At 40.4% G+C, this 13,820-nt stretch overlaps 1 protein-coding gene across 1 annotated transcript in view; it reads right to left on the bottom strand.

The window, feature by feature from the left end:
* LOC135462527 (centrosomal protein of 78 kDa-like) overlaps nucleotides 1-13,820 on the bottom strand; it is a 107,755-nt gene that overhangs the window by 85,164 nt on the left and 8,771 nt on the right. The window lies entirely within an intron of this gene.

Here is a 13,820-nt window from a genome sequence, read left to right as displayed (position 1 = left end):
ATCTGCTGGAAGCAAAGTGGTTTTTGCCATTAATCTGCTAGAAGCAAAGTGGTTTTTGCCATTGACCTGCTGGAAGCAAAGTGGTTTTTGCCATTAATCTGCTGGAAGCAAAGTGGTTTTTGCCATTAATCTGCTGGAATTAAGTGTTAACTTTTGCACCTAGGGCTGATACCAAATGTGCTTCCAGTCATGTGTTAAACACAGGGGAAAGTCACCAAAAAACATAACCTTTTCCACTGCTTCAATTTTCGACAAATATTGGTGACATGTCAGAGGATGTATTCTCTTACTACATGGAAGTTCAACAGTGATATTTCTTATAGAGCTAAAGAAGCATTCTTTTACTACATACATAGGTTAATGTTATAGATTTGATGCTTCTTCAATTTGTTGTGTGCCAACAAATCATTATAATAAGGTTGGAGAGACTTTCTTTTACTACACAAAAGTTCAAAGACAAGATGATTCCTTATTGAAATTGCTTGTGTTCAACTAACAAAGGCAGATCTTCAATGACGAGTTTACCTGTACAGGTAACAAGTGTTACAGCATCAAAATAGTTACTTACGAGTTGAAAGAAGACTATTTCTTCATGAAAACGGTGACAGCTTTCCGGAATGACCCCGAAGCTTCTTCGGAGCCTTTGGCATGATTCAGATCGGAAAAAGTTTCCGAAGTTTCCGCAGGGGTCGGACGTGAGTAAAGTGTTTGTAAACAGTTCTCTGCAGAATCAGACTGGTACAGAGTACATGGAGCTACATGGCAGTACTGTGATCATGGCTTCTGACGATTCGTCCGCGAATCCCCTGGCGGCCATTATCGTCATTACAAGCATATTCTTGTTCATGACGCTTTCCGTGACAGTGGCCATACTGGTTTTCTGTCGGAAAAAAAACACCGTCTTCGTTCTCCAGAAATGTGAGCAAGAAGACGAGATTAGCTACGAACTCGATGAAATGAACAATACAGATATTGAGTTCGCCGATTTCGAAGGGGAACACGAAGCCATGCAGCCAAAAGCCAGGAAATCAGCAACATGTCCGAATTTGTTGGACTCAATAGAGCGCGAAGACAGTCAGTGTTTGCAGTTATTGCTGGACACGACAGAAAGCGAGACGGACGACAGCGGAAAGGAGCGTTATTCTCCTGTTCATCCAAAACTAAAGCGCCGTTCCAAGAGTTTCACTTTTCAAGGCCGTGGTTGCCACGGTTACCAACAAATGGTTGTTACTGCTGTCATGGAAACCAGGAACATTTCAAAGTCGACCGAAGGACGAAAAGGAAATGACAACCATTTGTACCATAGTGATGGGGTGAATTTAAGTGGAGACAGCACAAATGCTGATAATGTTCGTTCTCTTCCATTTCGGTCCGAAATAAATTTATGTACAGGGAATGAGGATGAAATCTGGGAAAATGGCAACCAAAACATTGCTGCAAAATCCAAGTCTGATGCCAAATTTCTACATATGGTGCAAAAGTTTGACACATACCCTAAACCGCTAACTGACATTTCACATTGTTTTAATGATGCAAAATTGGCTTTCCTAGACACTGACACTGAAAATGAAACGACCCAATGCAATGTGCTTCCAGACAGTTCAGATGAGGAACATGCCAATATCAAATCCAAATCTGCCTGTCCCAATACTCAGTCAGTCTGTTGCCAAGCAATGTGGAATTCCCCTAGAAATACCCACAATTCTTGTGTCCAATCAAATAGCTTTAATAAGTCATGTGACCCATCCTCATCATCAGACCAATCAACAATTGGATTTTCTTCTGCCCAAATTAATGTTACTAACTGTTCTGATCATCAACAAGACAACCAATCAAATCCGTCATCTCAAAAAGAATTAAGCCAAAAACAACCTGCGTTTCAAACGCCTGTTACTGACCAAACCACAATGTCATGCACAAGCTTAAGAAACTGTAATCCTGATACATGTACTGCTGCTTTGGTAGATTCAACCAATCAAAACATTGCTTGCAAAATTCGTGTGAATTCAACTGACTAATCAGAAACTGTGTCTCATTCTGAATGTGATGTAAAGTCACATGACTCCAGCCCAGTCTCTGGATTACTGGAGCAACAATAGGGCTACAAATTGTTTTATTATTGTACCAATGGACGAAATATTCATTAAATATTTCTATTTCAAACATCATTGTACACCATCTTTGTCCTATATGTCTGTAACTTCCGCTAACATCACCACACATTAAAGATGCCAAAAAGAACTAAAATTCAACACAACTCTCGTGAAACCATTATAACTTGCCACATGCATCCATGTACTAACCAAATGCTTCAGCTTAATAAGTGGGACTGAAATTCGAGACCTCACCTCATTAGTGGCAGTGGCTACCCATCTACAGATAGAGGTCATCAGAATCCTTAACCTGTGAGTTCTTTCTTTTGACTGGGAGCGCATATTGCGGGGAATAACAGCCATTTTATCCAGATGTATTATTTATTTATTTATTACTCTCTGGCCGTAAGTGGGAAGGTCTGCCACCAATCTGTGGATGGTCGTGCGTTTCCGCCGGGCTCTACCCGGTTTCCTCCCACCATAAGTGAAACATTCTTGAATACGGTGTAAAACACCAATCAAATAAAAAAATAAATTATTTATTTACTCAAATGTTGATGTTTAAAGCCATGTATAAGGATTTTTCACTTGTACATACAATAGAGGTTAGTTTTATGGTACAGCTGATGTATCCTGGATAAATAATCAGCCACAACCTTGTTTATATGGCACAAAGTTTCTCACACATGATTACCATGTAGTCAACATAATTTCAACTGTGCAAATGATCCAAAGACTACATCAACTGACCATTAATACATTGTATATCATCAAGGCAGTGAGAATTGGGGACAAATTCTTGGCCTGGAGTGAGAACTGGGAACAAATTCTGGGCCTGGAGTGAGAACTGGGAACAAATTCTGGGCTTCGAGTGAGAACTGGGGACAAATTCTTGGCCTGGAGTGAGAACTGCGGACAAATTCTTCGCCCAAGCTAGTGACAACCCAAATCTTGTGTAATGTAATTCTTCAACCTTTTCATATGTTTGCAAGGTGTCTTTTTATGAAGGCCTGAAATTGGCTAATCAAACCAATGTAGCTTTGTCTCCAAAATCAAATTCAAAATTGCACCCAAATTTGGAATTAGGGTACCAGTTGTAAACCATCGGACAGAAGCAAGTAACACTGATGAAGTTTCTCACAGTCGCTACATATAAGTCGTTAAGTTGTCTTCACAACCCAAAGACCACATCAACTGATAATTATCATGAAGGGACGTCACTACGTCCTTGGCGGAGACCTTCATTCATCCCTACATAAACAACAGTATAAGAGACTTTGTGACTTCACTGGTGGTCAGATGAAATAGCCACAGTTGCCATGACGTCAAAGTCTAAAGGGCAAAGGCCATGGCATTTTGAGCAAATTCTGCACCATAGATTTGTTTGCTTTATTTATGGCCAAATTCAGTATACGTTACAAATTGCATTTCACATATGAAAAAGCAACTTTTTAGTGCACTTTATGCACATTTATAATTTGATTTGGAGACAAAACTGCATTGGCTGGATTGACCATTTTCAGGGCTTCACAAAAGTATAATTTTATCAGTCAACACAGAATTATGCCTTAAGAAATGCTTTAATAAACACCTTGGAAACATGCGAAAATTTCAAGAATTACAATGGCATCTACTCATTCTGATAACTTTCAGCTCCTGATCCAAAATATCCAGTTAACCTTTAATACCTGTTTCAATTTATACGCAAGGACTCCATTTACAAGCTCCCCCTAAATTCACCAGATATTCTCTAATACAAATACTGCCTCCATGACGAGGGATGAAAAAAAAAAAAATATTCAATTTCCCTTGGAATGGAGATTTATGTATGGATTACAGCTCTGCCCCATGCCTCGCCGACCTCAATTATCATACACTCCATTAGCATGTAGCTTTCAGGCACCGTGGAAATGGCAGAGACACATGACAAATCTACTTTTAAATGGCCAGAATAAACTAATCCTTAATAAGAACACCTTCATTCTGCTTGGGTAAGCGCTGCTGATTTAAAAAAAAAAATTATGAAAATCATCTATTGATCTCCAGCATAAAACCTATTAACCTACTGGAAATTTATTGTACAGTGTCGGCCATGGATACAGCAAATAACAGCTGCTGTCAACATAATGGCATTAAAAACACTGTGCTGATTCAGTCGGGAATTTTAAATTTGATTTATTTTTTGATTGCCGTTTGACGCTGTACTCATGGGTATTACTTGAAGGTGAGTTTAGCCCGGGAGGAGAGCGAATATGGTAAAGCAATCCAGCAAAGCCTATAGTGGTAACAAGGCCCAGCTGATGGCAGGCAATGGGAAGCTCAAGAACAAATTACCCCAGGGAGGAGAGCGAATATGGTAAAGCAATCCAGCAGAGCCTATAGTGGTAACAAGGCTCAGCTGATGGCAGGCAAGGGGAGACTCAAGAACAAATTACCCCCAGGGAGGAGAGCGAATATGTAAAGCAATCCAGCAAAGCCTATAGTGGTAACAAGGCCCAGCTGATGGCAGGCAATGGGAAGCTCAAGAACAAATTACCCCAGGGAGGAGAGCGAATATGGTAAAGCAATCCAGCAAAGCCTATAGTGGTAACAAGGCCCAGCTGATGGCAGGCAATGGGAAGCTCAAGAACAAATTACCCCAGGGAGGAGAGCGAATATGGTAAAGCAATCCAGCAGAGCCTATAGTGGTAACAAGGTTCAGCTGATGGCAGGCAAGGGGAGACTCAAGAACAAATTACCCCAGGGAGGAGAGCGAATATGGTAAAGCAATCCAGCAAAGCCTATAGTGGTAACAAGGCCCAGCTGATGCAAGACAATGGGAGACTCAAGAACAAATTACCCCAGGGAGGAGAGCGAATATGGTAAAGCAATCCAGCAGAGCCTATAGAGGTAACAAGGCCCAGCTGATGCAAGACAATGGGAGACTCAAGAACAAATTACCCCAGGGAGGAGAGCGAATATGGTAAAGCAATCCAGCAAAGCCTATAGTGGTAACAAGGCCCAGCTGATGCAAGACAATGGGAGACTCAAGAACAAATTACCCCAGGGAGGAGAGCGAATATGGTAAAGCAATCCAGCAGAGCCTATACAGGCAACAAGGCCCAGCTGATGGAAGACAATGGAAGGCTCAAGAACAAATTACCCCAGGGAGGAGAGCGAATATGGTAAAGCAATCCAGCAGAGCCTATACAGGCAGCAAGGCCCAGCTGATGGAAGACAATGGAAGGCTCAAGAACAAATTACCCCAGGGAGGAGAGCGAATATGGTAAAGCAATCCAGCAGAGCCTATACAGGCAACAAGGCCCAGCTGATGGAAGACAATGGGACACTCAAGAAGAAATTACCCCAGGGAGGAGAGCGAATATGGTAAAGCAATCCAGCAGAACCTATAGAGGTAACAATTCCAAGCTGATGGAAGACAATGGGAAGCTCAAGAACAAATTACCCCAGGGAGGAGAGTGAATATGGTAAAGCAAGCCAGGAGAACCTATAGAGGTAACAATTCCAAGCTGATGGAAGGCAATGGGAGACTCAAGAGCAAATTACCCCAGGGAAGAGAGCAAACATGGTAAAGCAATCCAGCAGAACCTATAGAGGCAACAAGGCCCAGCCGATGGAAGGCAATCGGAGACTAAGAACAAATTGCATGTACACAGCATGTCCAAATTCTTTATTTTCTTCTGTGACACTTGTGGACCTCCCTACCTACACATGGTCATTTCATGCACACATATACACCGATAATTCTAACATACAGAAGGGAAGAAACAAATGAGATCATAACTTTGGGCAGAGGTTCCCCATCAAGCTGTACATGACGTACCCATGAATTTATTTACTTACTTGATTGGAGTGCGGTACCCAAGAATATTTCACTTATGTATGACGGCGCCCAGCATTATGGTGGAAAAAAGGGGGAAACCCAGGACCCTACTATAAAAGGAAACCAAGCAGACAAAGCCAAAAGAAAACTGGTGGCCTCCGTGGACCAGTTAGTTAGTGCGTTAGTGCAGTGTATTGAACCAGGAGTCTCTGACCAATGCTGTCTGTGAGTTACCGAGTCCAGCTCAAGCTGGCTTCCTCTCCGGAAGTAAGTGGGAAGGTCTGCAGCAACCAGCGGATGGTCATGGGTTTCCTCCGGGCTCTGCTCGGTTTCCTCCCACAATAATATGTGAAATATTCTTGACCACGGCGTAAAACACCAATCAAATAAATAAATGAATCAAAAGAAAACTGAAGGATGTAATTAGATAAGCCCAAAGGACACTTGTGAATACTTTCAGAAGTTACGGTGAGAGAAGCATTCAGACTTTCAGTAACTTCTTTTCTCTCAGAAATTTGGTCGTTATGTTACATATCCAATAATTCACTGGACGCCAAATCGCTCTGATGTATTTTCAACCTTTCAACCACCTCCATTACTCTGAGAGAACTATGAACCTTGCATTGTTAGCGACACAAACAAATCATCTTAGCATCATTTTCATAATAACTGAAATGCACACAAATTCCACTGAAAAAAATGGTGTAAAGTTTGAAGATTTACAATAGCTAAATTACAGTCAGTATTCAGCATCAAACTGTGGCCACCTCTCCATTCTTATATTATCCAAGTTATACAAGATAAAAATGGCTAACGAAGTTCATATACCTCTCTTCACTAAAAACACTGTCATGACACTAGTCTGATTGTTTCCACCCCCCCCCCCCCCCCCAACAACTGCATTATAATGAGAAAGGGGTGCATATTAAAGAGAAAAATTCTGGTGTATAGCATAAAACACCTATCAAATTCATAAACAAATGTCTTCTCCTCCAGTGCCCCTGGCCTCAACCGATCTACTGAACTGTCGCTATATCATTATCAGATGGCATTTATTCCATCATTTATCAATAGTAATCTGGTGAAAGCTCCCGGGACCTCAACCAGACGAGCATGCTAATGAACCAACGATGTAATGCATCAACAATGTTGATAAAGATGTGCATTATTATCCATGTTATCACTTTGGGGAGAGTCGAGTTACCAAGGGGCAAAACCCACGGGGTGGGTATCATTCAAATGATGCCACATCCCCTGGGGTCTGCCATGATGAAGCATTGAACTTGGCCTGAATACCACTTAGGCTGGAGTTAACCTTAGTTCTGAAGAGGGCTTCATCTGAAAGCTTCCACCCTATTTCTTCTAAATATTGGACACCTGGTCCGCTCATTTTAGCACATGTATACATAATTCTAGCAGGAATATTGAGTCTCTTTTTTCTCATATGGTTGGACCATCTAATGAAAAACAAAATCATATCTGTACTTTTCCAAAAGGCTGGTAAAGAAATGTAATATTCTACTTTTCAACACTACTAACATCTGTCCCAAGTTTTAGAGGAATTGGGGTACAGGTATATGTAGGACAGGTGTACCTAACTTTACGGAATAAAACACCATGGAAATAATGATTAGCTTGCAAGCTGAATAATATAGACAATGAACCACACTAGTTTGCACATTTTAAAAGGGTCCATTCATTACAGTTCTGTAGCAGTGGTGAAGACAGCTGCAGCTGAGCCAATCCTAAGCACTCAATTTAGTCACATGACCACTGGAGGTGTAAACAAAGCAAATTGAATTCAGGCATTTAGATGGGCCTTGAACAAGATTTCACCTTGAAAAAGGAAAGAAGGCTTTTAGGTAAGAAACTCTTTCTGGAAAAGTATAACCAGAAAGTCTCTAATGTCAGACTTCTTGACCGCAGTGAAACTGGCCAAGAAAACCATCCAGTGAATGCCCCTTCATCCATACAAGGGTAATTCCCAGCTTTAAAGGAGAAGAAAACTTCTGAAAAGGATCAAAAATCTGGTGGTGCCTATTGCATAATTTTGCGATTTTTCCTTGCCACACACGTAAAGCTTGAAAACGGCAAAGCTGACATAAATCGCTGAGTCCATTGCGTCCTCCATCTTTAACACCCTGTAATTTATGCTCGGGGTGTGCTGCCTCTCAGCCAATGAGTCGTTAAAACTGCCGGCTTGTTTGTGTAAACTCAGAAGTACGTCCAACATTCTGGTTTCCCAATCATCAGGTGGAAAATGGACTGTACTGTTCGCTACCTTCTGGGAAGAAGAGTTCTACTGGAAATGTCCAATCTGCACTTTGGCGGTTTCCGACGGCAATTGTCCTCCTATCACAGAAGACTTCAGGACTAGTTTTTAGGCAAAATGGAGTCGAAAATGGAATTTTGGCTCTGACTTTGGCTCTGATATTTATAATTTATCAACTTGAGGTACACATTAGAATTTTTTTACAGCATGCACCTATGAGGAAGATGCATACTCTTTTCAATGGTATTTGTTTGACATTTAAGTTTTCTCCTCCTTTAAGTTTCCACTAAAAAAACAAAGCATCTTTGATACATAAAATAAGAAAAATATTATTGGTAAATTATAAGATGAGGCTTAAAACTTTTACATGTAATTTTATATCATGCCCGCTGGGACACACCCACAAAAGAGATAAAGACTACTTGAGTATGGCAAAAAACAACGAAATAAATACATAAAACATACTTTGCTTGTTAACATGTTTAAAAACTGTTGGGTCAGCACGTAATCTCAGTACCATTTAATATACAGAGAGCCAAATGTTCTACCTTCTATATATGGAACACTGTTTCGGACATAGTTCAATGCTGTGACCTAATGTGTCAATAAAATACGTTCCCCACTCTGTCATTCTCCAACATTGGCCTCCTTCTGTCAGTCATGAATCTCTTATCTGAGGATATCAATGTCAGACCCAGGTGCCGTTGTCATTCCCATCACTTGTCTTCTCAGTCAAAGGTTACAGGAGAAATGCAACTTACAATAATTTAGCTCCTGTGCTTAGCATCCCCAAAAAACCTTATAGGGCAAAACCTTATAATTTGTTAAGATTTTTCTATAATCTACATGTATTACAAAGGTACAAGAGAATACCAAATGCATACAAATTAACCAACTCATTACAGACATATGGCAAATGCATTGTAGTGTCTATACCATTTGTAGTGTCTATACTGTTTACTGTCCCATGCACTGGAGTGTCTATACCATTTACTGTCCCATGCACTGTAGTGTCTATACCATTTACTGTCCCATGCACTGTAGTGTCTATACCATTTACTGTCCCATGCAGTGTAGTGTCTACACCATTTACTGTCCCATGCACTGCAGAGTCTATACCATTTACTGTCCTGTGCACTGTAGTGTCTATACCATTTACTGTCCCATGCACTGTAGTGTCTATACCATTTACTGTCCCATGCAGTGTAATGTCTACACCATTTACTGTCCGATGCACTGCAGTGTCTATACCATTTACTGTCCCATGTACTGGAGTGTCTATACCATTTACTGTCCCATGCACTGGAGTGTCTATACCATTAACTGTCCCATGCAGTGTAGTGTCTACACCATTTACTTTCCCATGCACTGCAGTGTCTATACCATTTACTGTACCATGCACTGTAGTGTCTATACCATTTACTTTTCTATGCCCTGTGGTGTCCATACCATTTACTGCCCCATGCTGTCTATACTATTTACTGTACCATGCGCGCTGTAGTGTTTATAGCATTTACTGTCCCATGCTGTCTACACTATTTACTGTACCATGCGCGCTGTAGTGTTTATAGCATTTACTGTCCCATGCTGTCTATACTATTTACTGTACCATGCGCGCTGTAGTGTTTATAGCATTTACTGTCTCATGCTGTCTATACTATTTACTGTACCATGCGCACTGTAGTGTTTATAGCATTTACTGTCTCATGCTGTCTATACTATTTACTGTACCATGCGCTGTAGTGTTTATAGCATTTACTGTCCCATGCTGTCTATACTATTTACTGTACCATGTGCTGTAGTGTTTATAGCATTTACTGTCTCATGCTGTCTATACTATTTACTGTACCATGCGCACTGTAGTGTTTATACCATTTACTGTCTCATGCTGTCTATACCATTTACTGTACCATGCGCGCTGTAGTGTTTATAGCATTTACTGTCCCATGCTGTCTATACTATTTACTGTACCATGCGCACTGTAGTGTTTATAGCATTTACTGTCCCATGCTGTCTATACTATTTACTGTACCATGCGCTGTAGTGTTTATAGCATTTACTGTCCCATGCTGTCTATACTATTTACTGTACCATGCGCGCTGTAGTGTTTATAGCATTTACTGTCCCATGCTGTCTATACTATTTACTGTACCATGCGCTGTAGTGTTTATAGCATTTACTGTCCCATAGTGTTTATAGCATTTACTGTCTCATGCGCTGTAGTGTTTATAGCATTTACTGTCTCATGCTGTCTATACTATTTACTGTACCATGCGCTGTAGTGTTTATAGCATTTACTGTCCCATGCTGTCTATACTATTTACTGTACCATGCGCGCTGTAGTGTTTATAGCATTTACTGTCCCATGCTGTCTATACTATTTACTGTACCATGCGCTGTAGTGTTTATAGCATTTACTGTCCCATGCTGTCTATACTATTTACTGTACCATGCGCTGTAGTGTTTATAGCATTTACTGCCCCATGCTGTCTATACTATTTACTGTACCATGTGCTGTAGTGTTTATAGCATTTACTGTCCCATGCTGTCTATACTATTTACTGTACCATGCGCTGTAGTGTTTATAGCATTTACTGTCCCATGCTGTCTATACTATTTACTGTACCATGTGCTGTAGTGTTTATAGCATTTACTGTCCCATGCTGTCTATACTATTTACTGTACCATGCGCTGTAGTGTTTATAGCATTTACTGTCCCATGCTGTCTATACTATTTACTGTACCATGCGCTGTAGTGTTTATAGCATTTACTGTCCCATGCTGTCTATACTATTTACTGTACCATGCGCTGTAGTGTTTATAGCATTTACTGTCTCATGCTGTCTATACTATTTACTGTACCATGTGCTGTAGTGTTTATAGCATTTACTGTCCCATGCTGTCTATACTATTTACTGTACCATGCGCGCTGTAGTGTTTATAGCATTTACTGTCTCATGCTGTCTATACTATTTACTGTACCATGCGCGCTGTAGTGTTTATAGCATTTACTGTCCCATGCTGTCTATACTATTTACTGTACCATGCGCACTGTAGTGTTTATAGCATTTACTGTCCCATGCTGTCTATACTATTTACTGTACCATGCGCGCTGTAGTGTTTATAGCATTTACTGTCCCATGCTGTCTATACTATTTACTGTACCATGCGCGCTGTAGTGTTTATAGCATTTACTGTCCCATGCTGTCTATACTATTTACTGTACCATGCGCGCTGTAGTGTTTATAGCATTTACTATCCTTCATACCTCCACTTTCCTGTCTTAAATAGGGCTCCCATAGAAAAATGCTGCATTTTATAAATAGTATTATTATTATTTTGTATTATTTAGTATTCACTATGTTGTGTTTATAGTGAAATTGTTTGACTGGCTTTGTCCAAGAATTGAGAAATTTGGTAGCATTATCTGGAAGTTTTTTGGCGGCTCTAATTTGGGTGCAGTTGTACAGCTGAACGCGACTATGGTCTGTGTATAGCACTGAGGGGTTCCTTCATAAACCAGCATGAAGATGATTTCGGAGGAACCCGATATGACCTAATGGATGGCCCGAAAAATGACATTTTGACAAGGCCTATTTTGGGGCGACAGCCAAATGCTCGTGGTAGTTTGATCAGATAAAGGATGAGCTACTGGCACATGAGATGCTTACTTACACTGGCGGGACAAGTAAGTTACGGAGTGCAAATACCAATACCAATATACAACCCTGTTAATGGCCTTTCTGACAACCTTGGAAACGGGCAGGCTAGAGGGAGCAGATAACTGAGGAGAGAGGCTGGCATGATTTAAGAGATGATATGATGTTATCACAAGGGTGTGTAAGTAAAATTCTGAGAAAGCAATAACGTCAGCTGTCCTTTTTTTTCATGAAGAAAAAAGGTAAAATATCAATAATTCTTCCTGCAATCTTGCTGTGTTTTCTTTTGGTTAATTTCGGAGAGCTGAGATTTAAAATAAAACTAAAACGTTCCTACAACCTTCCTTCTTAACATGACACCCCCTCCTTCACATGACATCCCCTCCTTAACATGACATCCCCTTTAATATATAGTGCTCTAACACTGAGATAAAGATGGAGGTACATGTACAAAATACATCTGTTTCAATCTTTCTGTCAAAATTCTAACAAAAAATTGTTCCAGAATGATTCTACTTAGAGAACAAGACAGCACGACATAGACTGGATATATTCTTAAAATCAAGAAATTTCATTTCTTGTGATATTGCATAACAAAGATTACATTATACAGATCACTGTTCAAAGAAAACAAAATCACACATATTAAGAAAATTTAAATTGCCGCCATGTTACACAAATTATGAAACTGACAACCATAACACAACATTCAACTAGATGCTTGACTTTTAACCACAACAACAACAGCCATAAAGACACGGGGTTTATCATTTACTTATTTATTTATCTGATTGGTGTTTTATGCCGTACTCAAGAATATTTCACTTCAACGACGGCGAGCAGCGTTATGGTGGGAGGAAACCGGGCAGAGCCCAAGGAAAACCCATGACCAACCGCAGGTTGCTGGAAGACCTTCCCATATACGGCCAGAGAGGAAGGATCTATCATTTATGGGCAACTGTAAAGTCTATTGACACTGAATCTAGTTTAATGCCACATTTGAGCCAACTACTTCACATGCTGTCATGCTGCAGGCTATAAGAAGATGTCACGAAATCCCATTTTGGGACACTTGGTCATTTTGTTTTTTTAGTCAGTCACTCCAAGTAATTTATCTGCAAATTGTTATATTTCATACTCACATTTATTCTTAGACCTTATTAATGATCTTAAAAATTGATGAAATATTTATTGGTCATGTCGCCCAACCCATGGCATTCAGAGAATACCGATAGCTCTCCTGATGGAGCAGTTCGTATTTTATTTATTTATTTGATTGGTGTTTTACGCCGTACTCAAGAATATTTCACTTACACGACGGCGGCCAGCATTATGGTGGGTGGAAACCGGGCACAGCCTGGGGGAAACCCACGACCATCCGCAGGTTGCTGACAGACCTTCCCACTTACGGCCGGAGAGGAAGCCAGCATGAGCTGGACTTGAACTCGCAGCGACCGCATTGGTGAGAGGCTCCTGGGTCATTACGCTGCACTAGCGCGCTAACCAACTGAGCCACGGAGGCCCCGAACAGTTCGTAAAACTGTTTGTAAATCATGTTCATGCGATACCTTCAAACATTGACCCCTAAGCCAAAATTCAGCAGAATGATTGACACTGTCGTACATGTACAAACACATTATTCACTAATAACACAAAACCTGCGGATAGTCGTGGGTTTACCCCGGGCTCTGCCTGGTTTCCTCCCACCATAATGCTGGCTGCCGTTGTACAAGTGAAATATTCTTACAGTACTGCATAAAATACCAATCCAATAAATAAATAAAATAATAACGTAGTTTTAAGATTTCGCCATTAAATCAACAACAAAGGCCAAAATTATTATAAATGTCACCACTATGACTGTTTCCTAGTTGAATCTTTAATGCCACACAATCTGTAACCAAAAATGTTACAGTTGTCGGTTTTATAATTTTAGTTTAATACAGAAATGACCAGTCGCGATGGTACACACT

Source organism: Liolophura sinensis, chromosome 2 (genome assembly GCF_032854445.1).
Source record: "Liolophura sinensis isolate JHLJ2023 chromosome 2, CUHK_Ljap_v2, whole genome shotgun sequence".
In the NCBI taxonomy this organism is placed as follows: Eukaryota; Metazoa; Mollusca; class Polyplacophora; order Chitonida; family Chitonidae; genus Liolophura; species Liolophura sinensis.
This window is presented reverse-complemented; position numbering and strand designations above follow the sequence as displayed.